Source organism: Grammomys surdaster, unplaced genomic scaffold, assembly GCF_004785775.1.
Source record: "Grammomys surdaster isolate TR1022 unplaced genomic scaffold, NIH_TR_1.0 382, whole genome shotgun sequence".
Classification (NCBI taxonomy): Eukaryota; Metazoa; Chordata; class Mammalia; order Rodentia; family Muridae; genus Grammomys; species Grammomys surdaster.
In genome coordinates, this window is record NW_021604801.1 from 1,269 (window position 1) to 13,042 (window position 11,774).

The following is an 11,774-nucleotide window of genomic DNA, read 5'->3' on the forward strand; positions in this document are numbered from 1 at the left end:
GCCAGATAATTACTGCTAATGGATGTGCATGTAAACATTCTCTTTTGTAAACGTCTTTTTCAATTTATGATTTGATTTTTGGTTTGAACTTGTGATGAACTTTGTAACATGTGATCATGTATTCTGAAAGATGTAGAAGTACTGAGGACAAAGAGATGATAGGCAGATACAATGGAGAAATAGAACAGAACTCTTCACCTTTCCCCACTTAGAGTAGCATATAGAATAGAACTTTTCCCTTTTCTCAGATAGTTGTTTTCCTGTTCTCCATTTAGGACTTTTCCACTTCTCCCCTTAGATAGCTTTCATAGGAAACTTTTTACACTCAATAATAAACTATAATAACTTCTCTAAGGGTCTTTTCTTCCTGCTACCTCAGACTAGCAGGCACAAGTTAGAGCCCAACAGTTCCTGCTGAGATAGAACAAAAGCTGTTTACTTAATCCTTGGCAGTTTTTAGGATGAGGTGATAAGTGCCAGGAACTGTAGTTTCTGGCCTGAGAGGATCACAGAAGGCAGGTCAGCTACAGTAGCATAGTAACTTAGATAAGTAAACTGTTATTATACAGCAACCCTAAATATCTAGTAAGACAAAGTCTTACTCCCCACCCCACCAATGCTCTTCTCCCTCCGCTGCCTCAAGAAGAATCGACAAGAAAAAAGAAGACTCCTCCCCCCCCCCAAGCTGGTGCTGGCCCCCAGCAATGTAAAGAATAAAATTGTATGGTCAGGAGCAGAGCTGATACAGAGTGAAGCCTAGGCGGCTGAGTGGCCACTGTGCTCCCGACATGGTCGCGAACACACTGTCCTCATGCTTCTGCCGAGTGGATATCGACGAATTTGAGGAGAACAAATTTGTAGACGAGCATGAAGAGGCGGCAACGTAGGTGGGTGAGCCAGGCCCCAAGCCCTGCTAGGTAGCCAGGCTCCTGCGGCATGGGGACATACTTTGGGCATTCCATGCAGCCTTGTGGAACTCTCCAAACAACACCAAGAATCAAGCTATGAAGGAATGAACCCAGGGTGTAGTCCTGAAAGTACTCACAAACTTTAAGAGCAGCTAAATTGAGCAGGCTGTGTAGTCACTGGACAGAAATGGCATTGACTTGCTAATGAAGTACATTTATAAAAGGCTTGAGAAGCCCACAGAAAATAGCAATGCAGTGTTACTCCAGTGGCATGAAAAGGCCTTAGCTGTAGGAGGACTAGGCTCCACTATAAGAGTTCTTACAGCAAGAATGACTGTTTAAAAAAAAAAAAAGAATCCTGTTACCTTGAGAAAAATTTTAGATGCCCAGGCTGGTGAAAAGGGGACTGACAATGGACCATCTTCCTAGGATTCCCATCTAAATACTTCAGGACACATCTGCTGGAATGTATTTTACTTTTGAGGTAGAGGGAGATATTGTCTTATTGATTCCTAAATTCTTTGCAGGATCAGAGTGTCTGCCTTTGTCTATAGAGTAACACAGAACCAACGCTTGACTATCAGGCTGACTATGTCAGGTGTACCTGTGAGCACTGTCTGTTTGTTTGAAATGGGGAGGGACTATTTGGGCAGGTGCAGAGCCAAGGGCTGTGATGAAAAGGAGAGCTTTGGATCTGAAGTGGAAAAAAACCTGAGAGTTTGTACAGACATCCTGTCTTCTCAGAGAAGACAGGCTCTCTTGGGTTCATTGTAAAGTGCCTGCTGCATCAATAAAGCTCTAGGCTTATTAGTCTATTCATTGCTGTGTGTCCTCTGTATGTTAGATGGTAAAGAAAGGGATAGTAACGGATCATGATGATAGTTTGGTTTGGAAAGCTGATGTGATTGTACAGGTGTCTCTGTCCTGCCATCCCTTGGAGAGAGGTAGAGCAGACAGGGCTATGCCACAGCTATGCCATACTTCAGCTACAGTGGTGCTGGATGCTACTGAGAGACATTTTGCTGAGTGTTTATTTTTCTTACTCTTTTGATTTGTATGCAGTTTCAGAGCTTAATTAATAAAGTGCCAAACCTTTAATGATTGGAAAAAAAAGAAGGATTGTATGATCAATTGTTTCTGTAAGGCCGATGATTTGCTTGGTATACAAATCTACTGTGGCATTTTCCTGGGGGTCCAGGAAATCAAGTATGAGCTCTTAAATGTCTTATAAAGTTAAAGAAAAGTGGCTGGGCAGTGGTGGCACACGCCTTTAATCCCAGCACTTGGGAGGCAGAGGCAGGTGGATCTGTGAGTTCGAGGCCAGCCTGGTCTACAGAGTGAGTTCCAGGACAGCCAGGGCTACACAGAGAAACCCTGTCTCAAAAAACCAAAAAAAAAAAAAAAAAAAAAAAAGTTAAGGAAAAGTACATGTTTTTAAAATTAAGCTGTATTTATAAAATTTGAGAATTAGCAATATCTAAAAAAGGAACAACTTCAAGCAATTATAAATCATGATCTATATACTGGTTATGAGTATACAAATTGAAAGTTTGATTTTTCAGTGTTTCAAACAGTGGCTACAGCATGTAAATCAATTATTTATGCTGAAGCAGGAGAAACTCAAGACAATGAACATGTAATCCAATTACATATACTGTCTTCCAATTAGAGGAGCTGTCTGTAAATACAGTAAACCCATTTTCTATGGGCTGCATGCATAAATTTATAAGAAATACAAAATCATGCATAGAGGAAAACTGTAATAACTTGTCTTTTGGATAATGATTATCAAATTTGTCTAAAAAAGTTGGTCATGTAATAGGCCAAATATCAGTATCCTTTAATAACCAATTTAATTGCTGCTTGGAATAAGGAATATTTCATTAAGTTCTTTCTCAAAATACTTTTGTGATCCTGACCTACAATTCCATATTAACACAGCAACAGCTTCAGAACAGGGTGTTAAAACTTTCTTTGGAGATGAAGAAATATAAATCCACATTAATGGCCTCTTTTTCCAAAGGACTGCTGTGAAACAGCCAACAACTGATCAGTCTGTATAATGTATCTATTAATAACTAACAGCTTCCTCTACTTTATGCAAAGCTATTCCTCCTTCATCAGCTAATTGTCAAGGGGAATTAGGATTTGCATCCCCCAGGAGAACATCAAACAGTGGCTTAATTCCTCCTGTGGTGAGCTTAAGATGAAGTCTTAGCCAATTAGCCTCTCCTAGAAGCTTTTGAAAATAATTTAAAGTAAACTATCTTTTCTTATTTCTATTTTCTGTGCCACAATTTGTTTAGGAATATAACTGGTGCCTCAGATACTGAAAAGATATTGCCTTTGAATGTTTTCTGGAGCAACAAGCACTCCCCCAAAATTTAAAGCTTGTTGTATGAGAGCAAAGGCTTGCATTAAAATTCTTTCAGAGGGATCAGCTAATAAAATACCATACAATGAATAATATACACTGAAAGATTCAAACTCCTAACTTTTTGTACTGAAGCAGCAACAAATTTTTTATATAATGAAGGGCTATTAGCCATTCCTTGGGGCAAAACTTTCAATGATATTGCTTCATGGGCTCTCAAAAATCACAAGCAAACCCACCTTCACCAGGATATAAAGGAATGGTATAAAAGCAATCTTCTAAATCCATAATAATTCTATATGCATTTCCTGGAATGGCAGCTGGAGTAGGCAAGCCAGTCTATAATGCCCCACAAGTTTCATAAATGTTAAGTTTTAACTTTGTTTTGGATTAATGAAATAACCAATCTCTCGTGACTGAGTGAGAATATCAGATAAAGGCCAAGTTGAAGGCCAATCTGGTCCTCTCTTACTCCTTGAACAATTCTTTTATTAGCAGGCACAGCTATGCCATGGAAAGAAGCAAGTATAATTTTAATTTCTCCAGCATAATCATTATCTATAACTCCTGGCCCATAAGCTTTCTGTTGTGAATGTCTTTGGGTCTGAGGCTGACCTTTCCTCCCCAGACAAAAGGAATGTCACACAAGCTTCTGTTGAGCCCACTCTGAGCTTTGTCTTAACTCAAGTGTAAATGTTCTTACTCTGGGCCTAAAATAGTTTGTTAGTACCTTTGTTTCTGGGACAATCATTTCTAAAATGACCCATATCTCCACATTTAAAACATCTTTTATCCCTTCTCTTCTGTGAAAGCATTGCTTGCACAGTGGTCCCTTGTAAGGCAGCAGCCATAGCCAAACATTGATTGTACAAGGGCCCAATTTTAGCAAAGACAAATGTATCCAGGTAAGTCTGTCTTTGCTTTATATGGCGATAGCTGTGCAGAAGGCCACATTAGCATTCTTATAAGCCAATTGTGTAACAAAAGGAAGTATTCATCAGGGCCTTATTTGATCCCAGATAAAACTCCCACTGAGATCTCCTTTTCAATCTTGGGAGGCTAGATTTGCCTCTACCACTGTATTTAATAAAAGTAGCAGCAGGCCTGTAATGTGCCACAGCTGTTTTAACTCTTTTATTCAACTCTATCTGTTTGATCCTTTTCTCAACTATAAACATGGGTGAGCCTGAAGACCTCCGCAGAGGGGAGACCCTCACTCAAGTCTCAGAAAGTCTCGACCACCCAGTAATCTGCTTGAGACACCGTGTACCGGAGCAATAGCGAGGTTTATTAGGGTGTGTGACAGCTAGCTGCCGGTCAATTCGTATGCCCACACAGGAGCTGAATTGACCCCGACAGCCAGTTTGAGGGGGGTTTTTAAGGGGAAAAACCACAAACCAAGGAATGGGGAGGGGGCTCATGGTTGTTAAGGTGGCATAACATAAAAATAGCAGAACATTCCAAAGGAACCCAACCTATGTGAGTCAGGGTCATGTGAAAACTTTCTGTACACTTATCTTTCCTCAAGAATGTGGTCCTGCCCTGTTACTTCAGCCTTGCCCTGTCACTGCAGTTCTCAGCTTGGTTCTACCTGGCTATCTTGTATTCTAGCCAATTCCCATAACTAGCCTGTCCACATTCTTAACTTGTTTCATGGCTCGGTTTCTCCATGTCTTTATAAAGAAAGCCTAAAGAATATTTTATATGTCTAAAAAGAATTCTATATACCCAGTATCTATAATTTTTCACTCTACAAGCCAAAAACCTCATGATTGACCTGCCAACTGCAGCCAATGGAATACTGGCAGCTTAGCTATATTTTTTTAAATTTTCTTTTGCAATATTAGAGTATAACCATAATTTTGCGAAGCAAAACTAACTTTTAACAATGTAAATAATCAATTTTCTCTAAAATCAACACCAAGTGCTTTACTTTCATCTTACAAAATTTGGCTGCCAGTTCTTAAATTTGAAGGCATGATAGTGCAGCTTTTAATATCTCATTAAAGAGACATTGTTTTAAATCTTATCCTTTATACATCTGGTTTCTGAATGACCCCCAACTGTAGCCCCCTGCGGCCACGAGTCGAATTGGTTCACCTGAAAATAGGGCTGGGAACAAAAGAGGGATGGAGTGCGAGAAAAGATGAAGCCAAGACAAAGTTCTCTGATCAAGGATCAATGCTTTAATGTTCAGCTTTCAATTTAAAGGGAAAGACCCCGCCCAGACCCTTCCTAGTTTCAGCCAGGAGAGTTGGGTGGGATAATCTGTTCTTGGCCACAGGTCTCTGTGACGCGCGCCCACCTCGCCAGCAAGGAAGACATGCGGCAACACACCAGGATCCTTCCGCAGCAAACGTTTATTCCAAATGAAAATGGAGGAAGACCCCAGTCCCGGAAAAGGCACTGCTTATATACCCTTAGAGCGGTGTGTTCACCTCTGATTGGCTGCTTACTCGTTGCCCGCCAAAACGCCCTGGGATGGGCTTTAACTTTGGCGGGCTTTTACCATAGCACATGCGTGGTTTACTTGTTTACTAGGAGGAGCACCGGATGCCAGCGCCATCTTGCAATGGTGAATTCTGCCAGCACAAGCCACGGCTTCCTACATCTCCCCCTTTTTTGTTTTATTACAGAGGGTGGTAGTTGAGATCCCTGGGAAGGTTTCGTAACTCCCATATTTGGGGGTCTCACGGCGGGTCTGAGTCTCTTTGGAGGGCGGTGCTCAAACTCTTACCCGTCACTGGGTCAGCCTCCCCACCCGGGGCTGCCCTGTCTTAGGTGTCCAAGGCTTATCCGTCCGCTCCGTCATTGACTTACCAGACCTACTATCCGTGGAATGAACACCTTAGTGGGCAGGGACTGTGTACAGATATGTTTGAGGCTTCATAGGGTGTCTTCACCAAAAGCCCTTGGGGTACAGCGGCTGAGGAATCTGTAAAGATGGAGCTGCCCTTGGCCTGTCTGGCATGGTACCAATATGACTCAAACTCAAGCCCGATCAAGCAAATTCCATCATGGGGGAATAAGCGATCAAGGACTAATAGTTTAAGACAGTCTCCCTTACCCTACCAGGTGCAATGGAAACAAGTCCTCTGGGTGCAAGGGCTAAGGGAAACAGAAAGAGATGCAAACACCCATCCCTGTGCAATGGAGTCATCTCCTAGGGGTGCAAGGGCTGTTTGCCTCAAAATTCAGGTACCACAGCTACACAGACAAGGACCAGCCAGGCCAAGACTCCTCACCGACCCAGTGCAATGGACAAATCCCTTGGGGTGCAACGGCTGACGGCCCAACATTTAGCACCACCACTAGTGAGGGGGAGACTACTTATTTTCGAAGCAGTGATAGCCACACTGCAGGGAAACCCCTAGTTCTATGGCCACAAGCGCCTGGGCAATAATAGCCTTGTCACGATTTTGTTGAGCTCTGAGTTTGCAAACCAACCAAAGCATGAACACTAATCCGCAGCATAGGGCATACCAAACAGGCCTACTCCCACCCACTTAAAAAAAAAAAAAAGAAAGCTGAAGAGATCCAGGAGGAGAGTCCCTCAGTCAGGGACAGATCCACGCGCGTCGAGTTGATGCTCACCACAGCTGCTCTCAATTTTTTGAGTGTCTCATCGAAGTTTTCTGACCAATTTCCTGCAAGATATTGAAACAATTTCCTGGACAGATTAGCTACATTATGTCTGACTGGTATGGGTTTTGGAAAGGCAGATAATATGGCCCATCATTGTTCCCCTGATATACTAGGAACCTGTATCCCTTGGATCAGCACGAGGGCTGTCATCAGAGTTTGGAGGGTCCACCTGGGTGTCATCTTCTAATATCGCGAGTCGTCGCGTCAGTTGCTCTGGTAGCCAAAACGGGTTGTCTTCTTCCTGCGGAAAAACACAAACCGCTCCCCTGGCTCTTATTAAAATAGGATCCGGGCCTTTCCATTGTCCGGTCAAGATCTCTGACCATCTCTTTTGGCCTGTCAGGCTCTAAACAGTGACGGTCAGCAGCCGAATGGCCCTGACTGTCCAGATTTTTAAAATTGAGGGTAAAAGGTATCATTATCTCTAACTCCTGGCCCATAAGCTGTTTTGAATTTCTTTTGAGTCTGAGGCTGACGCCTCCCTAAGGAACAAACAAGGCAATAAACAAATTCAGAAAACACCCTTCTAGAGGCAGGTCAGGACAAAAGGAATGTCTGAAACACAAGCTTCTGCCTTGCCCACTCTGTATATAGCCTTAATTTAAATGTAAATGTTTTTAATCTCGGCCTATATCCTGAGGCCTGGCCCAAAGATTATCCTTCCTGCACCAAGGACAAGTTTGTCAGGTAACCTTGGTCACCTGACTGTTGTTCAAGCCTCTGTTCCTGGGACAGTCACTTTAAAAACTATCTAAATTTCCACATTTGAAACATCTTTTATCTTTATGGTTCTGTGCAAGCTATGGCCAGATCCTGATTGTATGAGGGTGCAATTTCATCACAAAGATGAATGTGTATCTAAGTCTGTCTTTGCTTGTATGGTCTGAGAGCTGTGTAGGCAGTTCAACCTGATTAACATCACACTGACCTTCTCCTACAAGCATGTTAAGATCCCAGTCTATGTGCCTGTCTGAGCATTCATGAATTCTTTGTTTTTTAATTAATTAATTAATTTATTTATTTTTTGAACATGAAATGCTTTTTTATAGCATGTTTTACAAGGGGAGGGGGTAAGAGGGGCCAGGTGGTGGAAAAGTACAAAATCTTCTTGGCCTGTGCCTTGAAACATGTCATGGTCTATATGGTACACTGCCTTGAATTATGATCTACCTGCAGTTCTTCAGAAGATATGGTACACTGCTTGAGTTGTGGTCTCCCTGCTATTCTTAAGATGATATGGTACACTGCTTTGAGTCTATCTGCAGTTGCTAAGCAGGATCTTGCAGTTGCCAAGCTTCAGAGGACATTGTGCAGGTGGGGAAAGGTAGGGGGTGAGGGTAAGGGTGAGGGTCCTGGCTTCTGGCATCTCCCCCTTCTCTGTTCAGTTAGAGAAGGCATCTTATGATCAATCCCAACTATGTGAATTTTGAATTTGGATGTCTAATTATGGGGGGTCTTAGACAAGTTCACAACCCCAAAACACTGATGTGAGACGAGTCACATCGATGGACGAAGGTTTTAGGCTGTCGACGATGGGCAACGTCAAGGGACTCCGATGTGGGTGAAAGGAGGGTGAGAGCCCTGTCTTAGGCCATGTAGGCTGCACCCACTCCCAGCACCACGCACTCCTTTTCGGCTGCATTGGGTGGGCCCCTGGGAAGTGGACCTACAATAATCCCGTCATTGGGCTAACTCACAGCCCTCCTAGTCCCTTGTAAATGTTCAATTTACCAACCATTTGTCAGTTTGGGGTGTAATATTGTCATAAAGGAAGGCTCCCCAATGTTAGCAGCCATATCAAGGGCGGCCTTGGTTTAGGAAAAGGCCAATTTTTGTTGTGGTGATCAAGAGGCCAAGCTCTCTAGCGAGAGAAACGGGGGCAAAGCCAGGCATACCAGGAACCCTTCTGGAGGGCGTGGAAGTCTAGGGGTCGACCGTAGGGGGAGGCAGGGGAGCTGGCAGCTGTGTCAGTCTCCTGTGGAGTCACTTCTGGATCCTCTTCAATTTTTGGCTGATGGTAATGAACTTCAACCGTCTTCTTGCTGGCAGCATCAACCTGGTTCTGTGGATGACAGGTCGCTGGCGACGATCTCTGTCTCGCTCAATCTTGATGTCCTGCACACATCCTCTCAATGAGGGTCCGTCCAGAGGGGTCCGTGTCTCGAGCCCTACGTCTGGGTGCCACTTGACCTGACCGGCAGGCCCTAGTTATTCGTGGGGGCGAGGAGGACTGCAACCTGCTATTCTTCAGAAGATATGGTACACTGCTTGAGTTATGGTCTCCTTGCTATTCTTCAGATGCTATGGTACACTGCTTTGAGTCTATCTGCAGTTGCCAAGCAGGATCTTGCAGTTGCCAAGCTTCAGGGAACCTTGTGCAGGTGGGAAAAGGTAGGGGGTGAGGGTAAGGGTGAGGATCCTGGCTTCTGGCCCATCTGGATTAGAACTTCTAATAGCAGGCATCACGGGTGATTCATTTTTACCTGCAAAGAAAAAAGAAGGGGATTCTCAGGGAGATTTCTCTTCCCTGGATGTAAATTGTTATTCATCGTATTTATGGTTGGGCCTGGCTTTGTGAGAGTATCTATTTTTTTCATTAATATTTGTGGTAGCCGGTTAGCTGTGCCTTCTGTGGTATTGGGCAGGCATATCAGTCCTCGGCTCCATAAGGGAACTGGGTCTGGGGCATTCCCTTTACGGGTATGAGGGTCCTTCCCCATATCTGTGGCAAAGTTTTGTTGGTCTTGGTGGTGCCCGAGGTCACCAACATGGTCAGCAAGAGATTTGCCATGATCTTTCAGCTTTAGAGAGAGAAAAGTGAACAAGTCATGATGGAGAGTATTTCAGGGGGGCTCCTTCTGAGGGGGTACCGTTCCCCCTCTTTTGTTTTTAAAGCCAATTTTTCAGAGTTCTTGTAAAATCAGGGCAGAAGCGCCAACAGTTGCTCCTTCTACACTCAGAGAGTCATGAAGACCTTATTTAAGGACATATAAATCTATATTAATAATCTTTTGTCTAAGGACTTTTATAGCACCACTGACAATTAATCAGACTATATGATATATCGATTGGAAATAGCTTTTTCTACTTTTTGTGAGATTACCTCTCTTCTGTCAATTAACTGTTGAGGAAGTTAGGGTTTACCTCTCTCTTGAGAATATTTAACAGAGATTTAAGTTCTTTTGTGGAGAGCTTAAAATAGGATCTTAGCCAATTTGCAACTCCTAGAAAGTTTTGAAATTAATTTAAGATAAGTAAACTCCCTTTTTTAAAAAAAAATCCTTTATCTGTGTGGGTTTTTTATTGGATATTATACGTGTTTACCTTTCAATGTTATCTCCTTTCTCATTCTCTCCCAAGATCCCTTATCCCATACCCACTCCTCCTAATTTTTGTGATGGTGTGCTCCAAACATCCTCCCAGTCCCATCTCCCTGCTCTCGAATTCCCACACAGTAGGGGATCCAAACTTTCGGGGACCTTGGCCCTCCACTTTCACTGAAGTCTAACAAGGTCACCCTCAATTCCCTATACAGGTGCGTGAGTCCCTCCCTTTGTGCTCTCTGGTTTAGACTTTGGGAGTTCTGGTTGAAACTTTTGATACTCCTTCTAGAAAGGACCAACGCATTCATACTTTGGTCTTCCTTCTTCTATGTGAGTTTTATGTGGTCTATATGTAGATTCTTAGACATTGTGAGCTTTTGGTCTAATATCCACTTATCAGTGAGTGCATACCAAGTATGTTCTTTTGAGATTGGGTCATCTCACTCAAGATGATATTTTCCAACTCCATCCATTTGCCTAGGAATTTTGTGAACTGATTGTTCTTAATAGCTGAGTAGTACTCCATTGTATAAATGTACCACATTTTCTGCATCCATTCTTCTGTCGAAGGGCATCTGGGTTCTTTCCAACTTCTGGCTATTATAAATAAGGCTGCTATGAACATTGTGGAGCATGTGTCCCTGTTGTATGGTGAAACTTCTTTTGGGTATATGCCCAGGAGTGGTATAGCTGGGTCTCCAGGTAACACTATGTTCAATTTTCTGAGATACCGCCAGACTGCCTTCCATAGTGGTTGTACCAGTTTACAATCCCACCAACAGTGGAGGAGTGTTCCTCTTTCTCCACATCCTCGCCAACATGTGCTGTCACCTGTGTTTTTGATCTTAGCCATTCTGACTGGTGTGAGGTGGAATCTCAGTGTTGTTTTCATTTGCATTTCCCTGATGACTACTGATCCTGAACACTTCTTTAGGTGCTTCTCAACCATTCGAACTTCCTCAGTTGAGAATTCTTTGTTCAGCTCTGTGCTCCATTTTTTAATAGGGTTCTTTGATTGTCTAGAGTCTAATTTCTTCAGTTCTTTGTATACCTTGGATATTAGCCCTTTATCAGATGTAGGGTTGGTGAAGATCTTTTCCAAATCTGTTGGTTGCCGCTCTGTCCTATTGACTGTGTCCTTTGCTTTACAGAAGCTTTGCAGCTTTATGAGGTCCCATTTGTCAATTTTTGGTCTTAGAGCACAGGCCATTGGTGTTCTGTTCAGGAACTTTTTCCCTGTGCCTATGTATTCCAGGCTTTCTCCCAGTTTCTCTTCTATTAGTTTCAGTGTGGCTGGTTTTAGGTGGAGGTCCTTATTCCACTTGGAATTGAGCTTTGTACAAGGAGATAAGTATGGATCAATTTGCTTTTTTCTACATGCTGAAAACCAGTTGGACCAGCACCATTTGTTGAAAATGCTATCTTTTTTCCATTCGATGCTTTTAGCCCCTTTGTCAAAGATCAAGTGACCATAGGTATGGGGGTTCATTTCTGGGTCTTCTATTCTATTCCACTGATCCTCCT

At 43.0% G+C, this 11,774-nt stretch overlaps 1 pseudogene; it reads left to right on the plus strand.

Annotated features, from left to right (window-relative positions):
* Nucleotides 1–788: 788 nt before the first annotated feature.
* Nucleotides 789–1,261, plus strand: LOC114632681 (annotated as a pseudogene).
* The last annotated feature ends 10,513 nt before the right edge of the window (nucleotides 1,262–11,774 follow it).